Source organism: Ambystoma mexicanum, chromosome 13 (assembly GCF_040938575.1).
Source record: "Ambystoma mexicanum isolate Mex_15411 chromosome 13, UKY_AmexF1_1, whole genome shotgun sequence".
NCBI lineage: Eukaryota > Metazoa > Chordata > Amphibia > Caudata > Ambystomatidae > Ambystoma > Ambystoma mexicanum.
The window spans coordinates 99,473,675-99,492,512 of NC_090938.1; positions in this window are offsets into that span (position 1 = coordinate 99,473,675).

Sequence of the window (18,838 nt, forward strand, 5' to 3'; positions counted from 1 at the left end):
CCCATTCATAAAGACACACAACAATTTGGGTGCCAGGACACACCCCTGGCGCACTCCCACCTCGATTCCTATTGTCGAAGTGGTGCTGCCATCCATGCCCCATCTCACAACTGCTTCATTGCCCGAGTAGAGGCTCTGGATGGCCGTTAGTAGTGGAAGGCCAAGAAGAGTTTGCCGGGACCTTGCCACTGTGTCAATCAATGGAAAGAGCATGGTTATGAATCTGTCTCAGCACAACATATTTGTCACATAGTAGACAAACTTGCAGGCTTTGGCCAATAGTGCATATTCCACTGCAGAAACCTGCCAGGAGGTGGTTCAAACCCCCCTTTTCCTCTGTTCAAATTTCAAAGTGTTTTAGGTTTGCTCTGGCAAAGACTTTTCCACCCGCGTCTAATAGAGAAATGGCCCTAAAATTACTAGGCCGGTCCCTAGAGCCTTTTTTAAACACAGGCCCTATTTCCACCTGAGTCCGAAAAGCCGGTACTACATCTTGGTTAAGAGCTGCGTTGAATAATTTCATCAAGTAGGAAATCCAAACATCAGGCTCCTGGGCATAAAAATTAACAGGGACTTGGTCCGATCCCGGTGTTTTGCCCAATTCTTTACTCTTGAGGGCAATATTACCTTCCTCACTAGTCCGTATCAATGGAGTGGATTTACTTGCTCTGCCCTCCTGATTACACCCCATTCCCTCTGGCCCTCGGTTCTCGAAGGTCCTAGTTTCATGGTATAGTTGTATAAAGTGATCAACCCAGGTTGACTCCAGTATGCAGCCCTGAAAAGGGTTGCAATCGGTCGGGCGGCCGGCTTCCATTATAGCCCAACATTTCTGAGAGTCTCCAAGGTCAATAGCTGCTATTAGGGAGTTCTAAACCTGATTCACCCAAGCCACTTTCACTTTTCTGGAGCAAACAATATGTCTTCCTAGCTTCATGGGATCATCATCAGCACAAGTAACAAAAGACAAGCCACTAACAATACTAAAAAAACATGTATAGAGGAGGGGCTATACAGTAATGAGAGAACTGGGCAAAGGTTTGTCAATGTAGCTGGAATGTGCCGCTATTCAAAAAGAAGCGCCTTGAGCCGTTTACAGAAGATTTGGAGGCTCTTCTCTGAGTGCATTTCGGCAGAGAGGTTGTTCCAGGCAAGAGTAGCTAAAACCGGAAAGGAGTGACCTGTGGCCCGGCTTCTTTTGATCCTAGGGCAGATAAGAGGATGGATAGTATTAGATCGAGTTGATCTCCCCTGTGGTTGGGGAGTGAGGCAGTTTTTCAAGTAGATTGGAGCATGTCCATGTAGACTTTTATGTGTCAAGGTCAGGATCTTAAAAGTAATCCTGGAATCAACAGGGAGCCAGTGAAGTTCCCAACTGGCTGTGGTTATGTGTTCCCGTCTTGAGACACCTTTTATGATTCGACTGCGTCATTTTGGAAAATCTAGAGCTTTCGTATACATTTCTTGCTTGCTCCCCCAAGCAAAGCATTGTAATAGATGGCTCAAAGGAAAGCGACGTCAACCACCAAAATTAATGTATGATGGTCACACTCTATTCTCGGGAATGTAGAGAAGTCCCTAATTAATGCCAGGCTTTGAGGATGACTAAAATATAGTTAATCCTACTCCTGCGGGCACCACCACTATCAAATGTTATCCCTGCAGGAGTATACCCTCAGTACCTGCCATTGCAGGCCCACAAATTAGACATCATAATCAAACTGGCCAGCTCTTCTGCATTCCTGTTTTGTCTTTTGGGTTTACAAGCATTACATTTGTGAATACCTCATACTGAGTCCTTCTCATCAATAATCCCTGCCATAAACTCTAGAGGGTCGGACTGCAGATTGAGGTCTCCCATAAACACTATTCTTATGGGACCTCTGCAATTTACCCTCCGATCAGCGATCCTTTCTTTAAGAAAGAGAAAAAGTCCAGCTCCCGCTCCCAGACTGCTGATTAGACAAATTTATAAAAAAAAGGGATTTTCCTCCACCATAGAGCTTTGCATGAAGCTCCAAGAAGTCTTTGGACCCATTCTCACGGATTCTTACAGATGAAAAAAGGGCAGACTTAAACCATGTTAAGACCCCACCACTTGGTCTGCCACCTGCACCTTGCGTGACTGGGATGACAAACGCAGAAAATCCCTGGAGACGAGGGGCTTTCAGGTCTCTTGTAGGCTGATCACCCCAAAGTTATGAATAAAATCCAACCAACCGCTTTCGGTTAATTATTTACTACCCCTGCTATGTTCCATGAAGCGATATGCACCCCAGCCCGACAGGAGACTAACTTCGGGGACTCCTGTAGCAATAGAGTCCACTAATGGCTCCCTGCTAGTCCCAATCGTAACTCCGGGACTGGAATGCAAGACTCGTCATCCAGATTCACCAGAATGTAATCAACGCCCTACATTGTCCAAATTCAGAGGGGCGTGCGATGTAGGGCCGCAACCGAAATACGATTGATTATGGCAGGATTACTCGAGCAATTGATCAAGGTGTGTCGTATTGACCAATGGATTATACCTTTCGCAAGGGGCTGCGGGTGCGCCACAGGTGCTCGTAGAGGCCGGGCAGCATGACAAGTACCATCTTCTCTCGGTTCTACGTTATTTTGCCGCAGGATTTTTCGTCGCGGGACATTTCAGCGCCGTGTTTTATTAAAAAAATTTAAGGGGGGGTTACCCTCCAAATCCCCCCCTTTTTTTAATTATTCCCTTTCACCCACAAATATTTATTTAATTTTTAACCCCCCCAAAAAAAATAAACAATGTTTTTTTTTCGATAAAAAAACAGCGATGAAAAGTCCTGCGGCAAAAGAACGGTAGACCCTTCTCTCACTCCTTCTATGATTTAATTATCCGGAAATTGTATTGCAATTTCCAGCCCCAAATGTGAAAGAGGCCTCTGTTCTGTGAGTAATATGCCATCTATTAGCTGTTCCTCCACCATCTGACCTCTGGAAACATCCCTTTGAGTCGGCCTGCCATATGTGTGCACAGGGCTACGTCACTATGTATGATGGAATAACAACCCCTTCTTGCTCGCAGACAATGTGTCACTTTATTGATGAGACTAACTCTTGTTTCATATTGGGGTTCTCCAGTTATGGGACGTTTACCAGGTAAAAATAGCTCTTAGGGATTCTGCCCATGTGAAGTCTCTCTGAGTACCCCCAAGATGGGCTACTAGATCCCAGGGGTCACTGTAGTAAGTTTCCTGCTTCATGCACATTAATGACTTCCACAACCTTATCAAGCGCATCGTTCCTACTGCAATTCCCTTTAGCAAGTAAAGTTGTGCTCAAGCCCCCATCGCTCTTACATTGTGATGTTAGTTAGCACCATAGAACCCTCAAGAGTACCCAAAATGGTCTCAATTTCAAGCCTCATTATCTTTTTTGTAGTTCATTTATTAAAGTTAGAGTGTTTGCAGCCCTCACAGTGGGTGATAATAGGCTACTCCACAAGACACCCCTGCCTTGAGCTAAAGTAACCAATTACGCTAACCGGGTGGGTTAACGCAATTGGCAGCTTGCTTCGTAGCACGTTCGTGTCCGTACAGGGGTAAAAACCTATTCTGAATTGTAACCTCTAGGGGATAGATCACATCATCGGAGTCCTTCAATACAGTACTAGAAGCAGGCCCCCCTCCACCACCACTCTGCCATTAATATCCAGTGTGGAAGTATTTTCTTCCACAGGGATACTATAAATCTTCCCTCTCTGCTGCATAGGGGAATTGTGGACTTCATAACACAGGAGTATTTTCCCAACATCGGCCAATGCATGAAGAGGGACCTTTGATCTACTCACACTTTCAAGTGCCAGATTCCGCATGTCGTCTTTAGACACCTTAACAGGGACAAATGCCTTCCTAGAGATGGCAGCCAGAGCTACACCAGAGGCTTGGACAGTAGATATTTCCTCATCATTGTCTACCACCATGCAAATAGAGGCTGGTTGCCCTCCCAACTTCCCCCCACCCTTTCCCCCCCAGATGGGTGGCTGTGGCGTAGGACCCCTGGGGCTCAATGTCATAGAGCAAGCTCGCAATCTCACTTAGCATTGTGTTAGCCTCGTCTATACGGTTATTACGGTACGCAAGCCAACAGGGATTGTATAATAATTGGTTGTGGCCTTAGTGATCTTCCAAACCCTTTTGGCAAGTTGTAACCATTTCTCTAACATGTCATCTGATCTTAAGCTGATAAGCTGATCATGGGTAAGTTTCCTTTCTTGGTATGAACTTGACTAATTGCTTTTTGTTCGTTTTGTTGTGTTTAAGCGGTTTCATGGCTCAGGACTCTTATTTCGCACTATACAAATTAATAAAAAATAAAAATAAATAAAATATATATATTAAACACGGCCACACTTTTGCAGGCCTTGCCATTTGGAGGCGATTTCAGGGCCCTTCGTTTTTGACACATTCTAGCAATAGGCCAGTGCGATAATAAAGTGCAACTTATCATACAATATGCTCCAAGCAGGAGATAATAAATAGTTAAATAACCATAAAATACATAAGTCAAATGCAATTAAAACAGAATAACTCTACTTAAAAGCTGAAGATGTGAACTAAAACAATCAATTAACATCAGATGATACCAGTTAATAAAATCATCAATGACTAAAATACTTAAAATGTTAAAAATAACATTCCATCATCACTTGAACCAGCTCCCCTTTGCCAGCCAAGACCAATAAACCAATCAGCAGAGAGGGCCCTGGAGTGCTTTAAACTGTTAACACTGTTAAAAGAAAGCCACCCCAATTATCCAAACCAGATCCGGTCAGACCCTCTGTGCTTTTTGCCAGGAGTAGGCACGTGCACGCGAGCGTGGGATTATAACACACAAGTTCCAGATTCAACAGTCTCTGCACTCCGGTTTGCTCCGAAGAGTTCCCTTGGGAGAGAGCAGCTTGTTCAAAGTCCAATACCAGGCATCAGGGCCAGGAACGCTTGACGCTTGAGGGGCACCCATAGTCCAAATCCCACGTAGGCCTGCCTTGGTCGACCCTTGCACACGCTACCCTCCTCACAACTGATGTCTACAGTCAGCCCTTCTGTCAATAATGTTAACTGTGGTTAGGATCTTCACTTAAACCCAAAGACCCAAAGGTTCCAGTGAGCTCCCACTGCCCCTGACAAGTGTGCAAAAACTATGCATGATGATAGCTGGTTGAACATGACAGTTCTGCAGAAATACTCACACAGGAAGCAGAAGAAACTGGTTTTACATAATCGCTATGTGCCCATTCTAGCACAGCTCCTCTGCTGACACAACTTCTGCGCCAAACACCTGCAGCGCCCAGCACCGCATCCTTGTCCGCTCACAGGCTTTGCCGCTCCAGGGCAGTGCAGGCTGTTTTGGGAGCTAGCGGGCATGGCCCCAAGCAGAATGGGATACAATGTTATAGAGCTCCTGCTCCTGGCATCCGTTAAGTCGCCCAACACTGCACCCTTGTCCGCTCACGGATAGTATGTTTCTGAATCACAGATTAATGGGAGGCAGTGCCAACCCTGCCACTATTTGAACATGTGAATGCACAAGATGTCTGATGAGATTGTGCAGTAGCACTTTTTTGGCGTGTTTATGTGCAGAATGGAATTACCATAACAAATAATCTTGGACCCAAATAATAGGAGAGACTCAAAGAACATAGCAAAGTACTACTTTATTATCATATCAATAAAGTAGGGAGATCTGACGAGCAACAGATTGTAGTCCACTCACTCTCGGTTACATTTCTCGGGGTACAAAGGCTTTATGCCTCGATGTGTCAGCTATGACGTCATATGACGTGGCAAATAATAAAACCTATCGGACAGAGAGATTGGTTAGGGAACTTATATAATTATAGCTTCTTTAGGTGTTAGTAACAGTATTGGCTGCCACTTCTCTGGCAGGCATGCCTTGAACCTCCCTCTACTTACGTATGATGCAGATTACAGCAGCATTACAGCAGTGGATTGGCTTCTGCAACAAATTATGCTCACGATTGCAATGGCCCTTAGAATGGTTGGCATTCTCTCCCAACCCTAGACACTCGGCTTGTTAGCAGCAGGTAAGCAAATCAAAACCCATGTGCAGAGAACAACCTCAGACTACTACCCTCTTGCCCAATAAATTGACCATCTCTCATCAGCCAAGCTTTTAGCCAAGGCTTCTCCTTTGTACTTGACCTTGCTGGATGTTCTCTTCTCTGGAAGTTTAAGGAGAGGTAGGGTAGATCGTTATATTCGCCTGAAGCCCATCAATAGGCCTTGTTTTCTGGTATTACACCACATGTGAAGAGGCCATGGTTTGGTCCATTTTGCCTTTTATTTAGGGCTATTTGATTCAATTATGCAGAGGCCTCCAGAGACTTGGTTGTTCTATCTCACATTTGCTTTTCTGCATCTTTAATCGTCAATACTCGGCATTCGCAAATGTTTGTTCATTTACTTAATCTAAGAGATATATGTCCTACGTACATTGCTTATCCAAGTTGACTCCCCTGGTACTCTTCAGTAGCGTCTCGCTGTGGCGTCCTTGATCTCTAGCCAACAGCTATTATTTGTTCATGCACAAATTTGTATTTCCAGCCTCTGTCAGCTCTGCAGCCCTGGTCTCTCTCCTTCGAGCTTTCGCTTACTTTTAATAGAAGCTGACATCCATCTTTTCAATATGGCTGCATTACCTGTGTTATATTTTCTACTGAAGCAAGCTTCTATAAGACTCATCTACCTTGCATTTCTGGGTATATACATTACCTACTCATCTGGTTACTTAGGTTCTTTGTATATATAGTTTTTTCTCACTTGATAGAATTGTGAGTGTTAGCTTGCGTCACGCCTAGACGGGACTGTGAATGTTAGCCAGGGCCATATCTAAATATGAATTGTGAATGTTGGCCAACGTTACATCTAGACTAGATTGTGAGTGTTGGCTCGAGTCGCCTCTAGACAGGATTGTGAATGTTAGCCAGCCCCACATTTAGATATCATCGTGAATATCAACCTGCGTCACAACTAGACAGGATTGTGAATGTCACCCAGTGTTGCATTTAGATGGAACGTTGGCTTGCATCACATCTGGACAAGATTGTGAATATTACCCAATGCTGCACCCAGTTAGAAATGTGGAGATATTCACTCGCCACATCTAAAAAGAAATTGAAATTAGCATGCAACATATCTAGATAGCGAGACCAATAACCAACCCACTAACAATCTCTCCCTTCTGCATACACATCTCAAACTCTAAACCAAACATAACCACAACCCTAAAGCACAGCAAACCACACAAACTTTACCACTACAACAACAAAACCCTTCGCACAACAGAACTTGACGGCTGCCAACCAAAAAGCACACCCAAGCTCAGTGAACGGTGCTAACCGAACTGAAGCTGCCAACATCACTTCACTGCTCTCTTGCACTTTTCCCACTCAATCCAACTAACTCAGTCCACCTCCTTTCCCTTTACAGAGCCACCAGAGCAGCGCCAGGGGACCTTCCGGTGGTTATAGCACGTGGTACAAATATCCTTTAACTTTAACATTAAATTAGCCAAATTGTCAAGATATGAATTCCTACCTTCATTATCTTCCCCAACATCCATTTTAGATCGAGCAATTTGTTCAGAAATATCAAGAATAATTTCACTTGTACCTTTATCAGGGATCAAACCAGATGTCTCATTCTCAGTTATTTAACTTGAATTATAAAACAATATCTCACGAAATGTAAAGAGCACAAGAAAATAAAGATAACACATAAGGCAAAATGCAGTTGTAAGAAGTATTGCCATAGCATTCAAATACCACATTATCTGTTTTGGAGTAGCTGGTCTCCTTGCTAGTGTGTGTTTTATATAATGTGTTGGGTGTCCTGACCCACGTTTAAGCTACCCTGCTACAACATTTGGTGCTGTGGGCTTAGAAAATTCAAGATGGCGGAAAACCCACATGTGCGCCGAAATCCAGGAAAGCTGCGCAGTTTGTGCGCCCACCAAAATGGTTGCCTCACTTGCCACCCACCAGTGCGAGAATGAAAGGCCGGGTTGCCATGAGGGAAATGGGTTGCCAAAGGAAAAACAGTAGCGCCGGTTAGCTTCAAAGCGCTTTAAAACCACCATTGGACTACCCGCACAGTAGTCTGAAACCATTGGGAATGGCAATGCTGATTGCCAAATGCAACCTAGAAGTGTGGGGAATTCATTTCTTAAATCCCAAAAATGAGTGCAGTACCAGTACTCACCACTATCCAAAAGCCGGCGTTTTAAAACCACTCTGTGTGTTTTTCTGAAGGCAAGCAAAATGCCTATTTCAAACCTTGCAACATGTGCAAAATATTCACTGAACACCAGCAGACATTTGGCAGAATGGAGTTTTGTGTGCCTACAAAATCTGGGAAATGAAGAGCCCAAAAACAATGCTTATAACAAAAATGCTATGGAGTCAGCAGCTTAAGCCTAACTACAACTGGATTTAAAACCACCAAAATCGAAAATGTTAAATTAAATGAGTGACCTATGTTTGGTGTCACATGCCTTTGTAACTGTTGAAATGTCATAGTTTTGCGCTTAGAATCAGCATTCTAGCTGCATGTGTAAAATTACAAGTTATTTTAAAAGCAACAAAAAGTTAGCTGAAGGTCTGGCTTAAGGAACTTGATTTTGCCTAGCAACTACCCATCAGGAGTGAAACTTGAGTCACCACTGTGTTCCCAGGCCAACCTTCCTTTTGCTGCCCAGGCTAAGGATATGCCATCTATCTGATAATTGAATTTCCTGTGCTCTGCCAGAGAGTGAACAAAGCCCTCTCCACTCAGGCAAAGGTTTTTTATTACAGACGTCGTAAAAAGTGGCTTCCTCCTGGAGAAGCTGGGAGGAGCACTGCCTGTGAGAAGCAAGCTGGCTTGGCAGAAACTGGAAAGACTGGTTTCTGTACCATGTGACCTGAAAAGACACACCCCTGCAGCAAGGATATGGTTTTATAAAAAGGGGGATAATTCATAGAGCGGACATGTGAAAATTTTATAAATGATACCATAATTCTTGTGATTTTTCTGCCCACAGTTTAAGACGTGGTAGGAACCGGTGGTATGTTCAGGGGGGTTTTAGCGGAAAAGTGGATATTACTCTAAATGTGTGCATGTTAAAAATCTGAAACTTCATCAGTTAATGTCCCTACCCCCTGCACACATGTATGTAAAGTTGGGTCCATGTCGGAAATTGGAAAAGCAGTTAAAAAGTCAATTATGTACACTCTTTGAATGCAAGCTCCGAGAATGAGCAGATTTGGACATAGACATGGCTAAATTCAGCCACACCATGTATATGTAATTTTAAACAAATGTGTACCTGTGCAAATATGTTTTTAGGTCAGATATAGATTGTGTGTAAAGTTGACAGGGGTGGGTTCTCTGTATCATAAACAGACCTCATCATGATGACACTTCATTTCATTCCCCCAATCAAGTAAGGGATGAAAGCTGGACCAATGACGATTGAGAGGGGCGAGTCTAGTGATGTAACACACACACCCACTCTCAAGAAACAGATAAAAGCAGAGAGTCAGGACACATAGAGAGATTCATTTTTCATCTGCCGCTGAAAGCTCTGCCGGAAAAATCCATACTTACCTCCATCAAACTCCAGAAAGCCAAACTAGAGACTTCAATCTATCCAGAGCAGAGAGACCCAAAGAACCGGTGCCTAGCAGAGACCAGACCCCTGTGAGCAGTTCCAGAGGCCAGGCGCTGTGAGCAGAACCCGGAAAGACCTGACCAGACTGAAGTCCGTGACCAAGTCGCTTTCCTGTTCAAAATCTCTTGTGAGTACTTAGCAAAACTCAGAACACATCTCTTAGTTTAAATTCATCTAATTCAATCTATTTAACCTAAGTAGAACTGCCTCCTAGCTGTCACCTGTCATTCTAGCTGCAAAAATTTGTCACTTGTCATTTTGAAAAAGTGTGCGTTTAAAATTTACAAAACCAAAAACGACCTTTACTAAATTACTCATATCTCCGCAACCGTTTGGGCTAGAGACTTGCAATAACTTTCATTTGGAAGCTGAGATCCCAGGCTTTTCTAGGACCCCAAAACGGTAGAGATAGTCCTTGCGGTTCCTTTGTAATAGCGCTCGGCGCATCCGCGAATTTTACCGCGATTTGCAATTTCGTCACATGTAAAAACTGCTGCTGTTTGCTTTCCATTGGCCAGAAATTCGTTTAACCTGCTAACTATCCCTGCATCATTGCTAGTGTGAGCCTGGACTAATATTAACTAGATACCACTCACCCTGAACCTCTATAAGGGAATTAAAAGCAAATTTAGCATATTTCTCATTCATTGCCAGCACATATCCAAGCATTGCCTGTGTTTTCAAAACTCCTATCTGTTTTCTGTAAGCTTGCTGGGATTGAACTGAATTACAGTTGATTGCATTTCTGAGAATTGTGTGCCTTCCATTTCCTTGCCTTGCATCAAGGGGAGGAGGGGATTGCCAGAGAAAAGTGATTACATTGTTTGGTTGAGATCATATTGAGTATTTTCTGTACTGCATTCATTGAATATTGCATCCACCTGAGCTTACTTAAAGCATTTTCTACCACATTATACTTCTGTACCTATTTACCAGTGTGCTACTTATCCATTTGATGTCAACTCATTAGTGAATATAAGAAGTGTGTTAGTGCCAAATGCTCTGTTGTTCATCTTTATCATATTAGATTAAGTGTGCTATTCAATTATTAATTTATTATAAAGTGTGATATATATATTTTAATTTATCAAATAAACCTTTTAAACTTGCAAAACAGAACTACTTCTTGGCTCAGTGGGGTCAGGGGGATTCCAAGAGAGGGGTGTTATACAAGGGTAGTCATCCAGAACGCATGAACTGGACCTAAAGATATATCAATAAGGGTTTTCATTCAGTATTCTAGACTAGGCGTTAACTTGGCTGTAGTGCTGAATTGAATCCTCTTACAAAGTGGGGGCTCGAGCCGAGACGTTGGGTTAGATTTACCATTTGTGCAGATTAATACAGTGTGCTAACTGACGGGATACATACATCCAGTCGGATCACCACGCTGCATTACGCTGTGAAGCATTCCTCAAAAGGGACACTCCAAGAAAAGTTCTGTTCTGCAAAAATAAAATACAAACTTCTGTAAGTCAGGACAGAGACCAATCTCTAGAATGACGACCTTAGTAGACATGAAAATAGCCAGAGAGCACCTCTTGCATAAGCTATTTGTGAGAGGTGAATGGACCGAACAGGGCCAGGATGTGTGGTTGCAGGCCATCACACAACAGGTCACTGAAACAGGGTCAGATATATATAGAGATCAGGGTCCCTTACATGTGGCCCTGAGTGAACTATATATGGCTCCTAAAGCCAAAGAGGAACACAATAAGATTGCCAGGATAGCAGCATACCTGTACCTATACGTTGGAGACATGCAGGATAGATGTGCGGAAAGCCAAAATCTGGCAAATAGGCAACAGATGGCATTACAGAAGGCCCAATCTGATCTGGACTCTTCTGAGCAGAGGCTGCAGAGGAGCCAGGAGTCAGAAAATGACAGCAGACGGTACATCACTAAAATAAAGGAGGATATGGATGTGCTGCAAAAGGAAAAGTCAGAACAGGATACCAGATTTCTGGCCCTGCAGAAGGAGCACCAAGACAGTTTGGACTCCTTACTGCAGAGCCAGAAAAAGCTGGAGCAACAATTAGACTTTAACAGGGCATGCACGGAGCAGGTAGCCACCCTGCAAAGTCATCTAGATAGAGTGAAAGAGGAGAGCAATAAACTGATCCTGAAAGACCTGGATACCCAGGCAGAGTTTGATCAGGAGCGCCAGAAAGCTGGTGCCTTCCAAAGGCAAAGGGACGACCTGGCGGCACAAATGCAGGCTCTTAGTCAGGAAAGAGACGCCATAGGCCAGGAAGTCTGCCATTTAAAAAGAAAAATGGAAGAAAATCACCTGGCCCACCAGGGGCTGGGTGACCTCCAAAAAGAACACCAGAACTTGCTAGAGCACACCAGGAGGGTGGAGGATGCTCTAGCAAGAAAGGAGCAGGCCAATAGGGACACAGCTCAGGAGGTAACCCTCCTGCAGCAAAGACTGGCCCAGTTCTCCAGGACCAACCAGGAAGCACAGAGGGAAAACGAGGCCCTCTGTGAACACAATGATAGGCTCCAACAACAGGTAGCGATGCAGGAGAGACTGATAGAGTCCAGTAAGGCCTTAACTGAGGAACTGAAGGCACAAATGCAGGCTCTTGCATTGCAACAGGGAGCAGGGGCGGATAGAGATGAGGTTCGCTGGGAAAGGGAAACTCCGGAGCATAACCTCAGGAGCCCTAGTACCAGAGGCCCTCATACCTCTCAGTCCCTGGACTCTGCCACCCCCATGTCCCCTGGCGCACATGAGCACAGGGCCACAGGGATGGCAGATTACTATCCAGCTAAGAGTATGGGGCTCATAGGCCAGTACCACTCAGGAATGGAGGGGTGGGCATCCGGGTATGGGCACCCAAGTACAGTACAGTTCAATGGGGAACCCCGGGAGAGTAGGCCCATTAAGGGCATCCTGAAAACCTCTGCCCAGTTAGGTCAGTGGAGGGGGTACCCAGCAAATCCTGGCAGCAAAGAGGAATCTGAAGACTCCTCTGAACTGCGCAGGACACAGGAGACCAGGTCCCCACATTCTGCCAGCCATTCCCAGGCTCGCAGAATCCGGGAAAACCTGGAAGAACAGACGGGAACCTCTGGGAGCAGTGCCTCTGAGTCCGAGGAAGAATGGACAAGGGTTACCCGAACTAAAAAGGCCAATAAGGCAAAAAGGGCCTTGCTCAAGGACCCCTTAAAGCAGATTAAGGCGATCAGGAGCGTCATCACGCCTTACCATAAGAACGCTAAGTATTCTGTTTGGGAGCACTTAGAGTTGTTTGAACAAATGATGGAGACTTTCCATTTGAAGGACAGCCAAAGCTGTATTCAATATGTAAAGTGGACATTCTCCCCGGAATACTCCAGTTTCTTTGCGGGGCTGGAGGACCAAAATCATTTAAGATGGTCCACCTATAAGGCGGCCATCCTGAAACATTTTTCTGTTCACAGAAATCCTCAAGAGGCTCGCAAGGCAGCCTACAATTTGCAATGTGGGGAGGATCAGGCCCCACGAGAATTTGTGCAGGAGTTAAAGCGTGCTTTTGCGCAAACCACCAGAAGGGTGCGCACAGATAGTAGAGAGTTTGTCAATACATTTTTCCATGCCTTGCCCAAGTATATAATGACCCAGCTCGTGAGAGATTTTCATGAGAAAAGATCTTTAGACTGGGTCATTGAACAGGCTACCCGCATCTATGAGGTGCAGAAGCCCATAGAAAATAAAAGCAATGCCCAGAAAAACCCCAAAGCCAACAGCACCCCTGCTGCTTCCAAGGTGGCAGAGGTAAAGGTCACCCCCGTTTTGGATTTGGAGATGGGGGGGCCTAAAAACCTACCTGCACCTAATAATGCTAGGCCCAGAAGGTCCTCGGGCCAGTCGCAGACAGGGAGCCAGGGAGGCAGCCCCACAAATGGGGTCCCTCGCTCTCCTGACTATGTAAGTCCTCGCTACAAAGGTAACAGACCCATCCTGGGTTATGTGTGGACTCCTCCAGCCCAAGGGGGGGGATCCAGCCAAGCACCTAACCCAGGGAACTTCCCTCCAAACTTCCCACAGGAGGGCAGAAATTTACCAAACCCTGGGCAGAACTTTTTCCCCAGATATCCACCCGACTTCCAACCCCAAAATCATCCATCCTTCTTTCCTCAATTCCCTGAGCCCAGACCACTGAATCCGGGAGAGGGGAGGCCAAGGGTGGAGGGGTACCAAAATCTTCCCAACCAGGGGTACTACCAGAGGAGGGACAGCTACCCTTCCCGGGATCAGCCCAGGGGAGAAAACAGGGCCCCGTATCAGCCTGAGCGGGTTTCCCAGTTAGAGCGCCAGGTTCAAAACATGGCGCGGGATATGGGTCATCTACTGAGGGCGCAGCAGAACCCTCAGATCAGCATGCCGGCGCAGAACGCACCCAACTCTGGGCCTGGTGCTCCAGAACAATGACGGGGGCAGCACCCCGATAACTCACCGGTTCCCAGGGGGGAGGCACAAGGGGAAGGGGGGTGTAAAGCCTTGGAGGAAGCTTCCTTCCTCACTTGTAAACAGCCCCTGGAAACCCAGGAACCGGAAACAAAATCTCTTGCCCCTGAAAGTCTGCCTCCTAAGGAGCAGAGGGGGGGTAGGAGGAACAAAAGACCCAAACAGACTCAGTTTGAGGAGGAGGTACAGATCTTCCAATTTGAGGGAGAGGGATCCTCAGGGGATCCTGGGAAAAGGATCTTCTCCTTCAGAGAGGGGGGAACTCCTCCCAAAGAAAAATGGGTCCCTAGGGATGCAAATCCTGACTGGGGAGATGTGGAGACTGAGCTACCGCCGCCCACCATCTCATCCCAGAACCAACCGCAAGAAAATCCCCTGGTTCAAACCCATCCTGGGGACTGCCTCCAAAAAGGGGGGGGCAGCCCAGAACCGGAACCAGGGGAACCCACAATGGCTCTGATCTCCAGTTGCCAACTTTTTCTTTCAGATTCCCAAGACTCTCCACAGAATTCTGCCCAAATCTCTTCGCTAGCGATGTCCAAAACCAGAAAGTTAGCCCACCAGTTGTCCAAAAATGTACATTATCTGTGCCCCCTTGAGGAGAAGGAGGGAAGATATTATGCACCGGTACAAGTACAGGGGCAGGGTACAATCTCGGCACTGGTGGACACTGGATCTCAAGCTACCCTTCTGTCCAGAAGGGCCTTTGACGAACTGAATGCAGGAAGGGGAGAGAATTACCAAATTCCTCTCACCTCTCTTCCGGGACAACTGCAGAACTTTGACGGGAAGGAAATTCCCGTTGAGGGGACTGCAGACTTGGACATTAAGATCGGGCGACATAAGTTGAAACACCCGGTCATAGTTGTGACCCCAGAGGGCACCCCTTGTTTACTAGGGAATGACCTCCTGAGAAGGTTGTCACCCCTAATAGATTGCGTAAACAAGGTCCTCTGGACCCAGACTAGCCGACCAATAAAATTAAAACAGAGTGTCAACCATGTTAGTTTAAACGGCACCTGCCACATGGTTGAACAAAAATCTGACCAAGTAGAATTTCACTTCCAGAACAACCAAATTCCAGACGTGACAGTAATAGCAGTAGGACAACAGACTGGTGATGGGGGGTCCTCTCTATTTCTGAAAATCAACCTTCCTTCCAGTCTAAAGTGGTATTCCACGCTGGAAGGAAACACTCTGAAATTCTATACTAATCCACAATCTGAAACTCCCACTCCTATAGTCCAGAAAGATGTGAAATCAGCTCAAAGTCTGGCTGATATTCAGCAAATAGGAGAGCAGTTGTTCATCCCTGTTCAGTTAAATGATGGGAAGGACTCTGTTCTCGCTCGAGTGTGTGTGAACAACGGTAAGAGCTTCATCAGCGAAGCCATGTTCCGCCAACTCCCAAAAGATCCAGCCATTCCCACCTTCAAACGGATAGACAAATGGGAAATGGACCTGGAAGCACCTGACTCCAAACATCTCCTGCCAAGCAGGTGTATGCTCAAAATCTCCATTGGCAACAAGAGCATAGTCCATAATTGTTGGGTCGTGCGAGACGTCACTGCCGCCTTTTACTTAGGCAGTGACATTCTCAATCGCTTTGCCATTAGTTTGGACCTAATAAACTTCAAAGCTTGGTCCCGATTAGCGGATAATCCCATGGGCTTTGATGATCCAGAAAAAGCATTTAGGTCAGCTCAATTGCTACCTTATGCAGTTGAAATTCAGGTTAAAGAGGAAGTCACCATCCCAGAAAGGACCCGACAATTCTCCCTGGAAGTGAAAGTTAAAAGGGGACAAGAGTTGAAAAACCCTGATGCTTACATACATCTAAATGCTTCTCTCCAACAGCAAGGGTTGGGGGTAAACCCAACTCCATTAGTCAACATAGAACATGACACCATTCCAATAGAGGTGGATAACAGCGACTTAAAGAGTATTACTCTAGCCGCAGGCACCATTGTTGGAATGGCGGTTGATGACCGACATTTTTCCATTGATTTAGGTAATGAACTGTTAGGACCAATCCCCAAGGACTGTTTTGACAGTGACAGTGAGGACCATACAACACCAGACAGGATCTTTACCCGGCATGGGGGGAACTTCCTGGTGTACACTTCCTGCCCCTATGGTAAGGAAGATGTGACTTGTGACTTCAGGAGGGATGAGGTGATTTTCCAGGTCCATGAGGGCTGCCTTTCCCACCTGAAGCCTCCAGTCCAAATCAGCACTCTGACCAGGGACTTCTCCACCCAGCTGGAGGAGGCCGCTGAAATAGCCAAACCAGAAGTCTTTCCAGGCTTCAGGCAGATGGTGGAAGAGAGAGTCAACCTAGCTGATGCCTGTGTGACTCTGGAACAAAAGCAAAAGTTGAAACAAGTTTTCTTGGATTTCCAAGATCTCTTTGCGGTAGACTCATATGACTGTGGTCGCACCGACATCCACACCACAACAATCCCCACGGACCCTGGCATGACTCCAGTGTTTGTGAAGCAATATCGCTTGCCTCTCGCATCAATGGAGTCCCTTACTGAAATAATTAAGAACCTTGAGTCCCGGGGAATAATCCGTCCAGTCCACAGCACCTTCAATAATCCGGTGCTGGGAATATTGAAGCCAAACGGCCAGTGGAGACTCTGCGCTGACCTCAGGGAGCTCAACAAACGGGTCCACACTTCCCGATGGCCTCTTCCCTACATTGACCAAGGGCTGGCCCAGATTCAGGGGTCACAGGTATTCACTGCAATAGACCTGACCAATGGATACTGGACCGTGCCTGTCAGTAGGGAGGACCAATACAAGCTGGCTTTTACCTTTGGGGGCCAGCAGTACACATGGACCCGGACTCCCTTCGGATACCTCAACTCCGGCAATGAGTTCAATATTTTCCTACATAAGGCCATGCCCGACCTGGGTGCAAGGGGTAACCTGGCTTATGTAGATGATGTCCTCATCAAAAGTTCATCTGTGGAGGAACACATAGCGGAGATCCGTATGTTCTGACACAGTTGAGGGCCGCCGGAGCAAAACTTTCCTTTCAGAAAGCACAGTGGTGTAGAACCCGTGTTAATTTCTTGGGGCATGAGATTACTCCTCAGGGTCTCTGTCCCCAGGAAAAGAAAGTGGAAGCACTTCAGAAACTGAAAGACCCCACAACTCTGCGGGAACTAAGGAGCCTCCTTGGACTGACTAATTACAGCAGAAAGTTCATTGAGGGCTACGCAGAGATCACCAGACCCCTGATTCATCTCCTGAAGGGGGGGGTCAAGTGGGAATGGGGTCCAGAACAAGCCGAGGCGGTAAAACAACTCAAGAGAAGCCTCTCACAAGCGCCTTGCCTAGCTTACCCGGTCAGAAACAAGGAGTTCTTCCTGGAGACAGGGTTCTCTAATACGTGCTTGACGGCCGTATTATACCAAAAGCATGACAAGGTCAATAAAGTAATCTCCTATGCGAGCAAAACTTTATCCTCTGTGGAGGAAAAATTCAACGATTGCGAGAAGGCACTCCTGGCAACGGTGTGGGCATTGAAGAATTACCGCCCGTTTATCCAGGGGGAACACATCATAGTGGAGACTCCACACCAGCCTCTGCAATATCTCCAAAGTGACAGAATCCGGGCCGGAAATGTGAGTAATTCCCGAATTACTTCCTGGATTCTGTCAATGCAAGGCTTTCCTGTGGAGGTCAGATATGGCCAAAACAAGAAGAGTCCCCTCGCGCAAGGTCTGGCTGACTTGCATGATTGTGCCAGAGAAAACTGTCTCGACGACGAAAGTCTAAAAATAAAGGACAACATGGAGGCATACCTTAATTCCCCCCACAAAGTCTTTGAAGAAGACAAGTGTGAGGGAATGCCCACTGTGTATGTGGATGGATGCTCTTACCATGTCGACAACAACGGGGAGAAAGAACTGGTGGCCGGCGTAGGGAATGCATGGGTGAATGAGTCCCCAGAACCCTCCGCTGGATACAAAATTGGTCCCCGAAGTAGTCAGGTGGCAGAATTGATGGCTGTGCATCAGGCCATCCTCACTGCTGTCCAGCATCAACTCCACGAACTGGTCATAATCACAGATTCGGATTATGTACGGAACGGGTTCGTGGAGCACCTGGTTAATTGGAAGACCAGAGGCATGGTATGTGCTAACAACAAACCCTTGAAACATGGGAAGTTGATCCAAAACATTGATGATCTGGTCACCTCGAATGGGATGACCATCTATTGGAAGAAGATCAAGGGTCATTCCAAAGTAGAGGGACCAGACAAAACTGGAAATGACTTAGCTGATCAGCTGGCCAAAACCGGGGCCATCCAAGGGGATCTAATTGAGATTGAGTCCCTGTTGGGGGAAATCCAGGTCACTGCCATCACTAGGTCCCAGACAAATGCTCACAACGACCTCTCAATTGCACAATGGAGTAAGGAGACCCCTGATGCTGATTTGATTACCGCTCAGAAGGGGGATCCAATAATTGGTAAATTTTACCAGCACCTTGAGGACCCTGAGAACTTTCCCCTGACGGATACCGATTACATTGGGAAAGAGGACCTAAGAGTGTTGATGAAATGTCCAAAAATGTTCCGGATCCAAGACGGTTTGCTGGTAAGGAAATCCAAAGCTGGCCACGATCAGTGGGTGGTTCCTACCTCATTCCGAAGCCTGATGTTA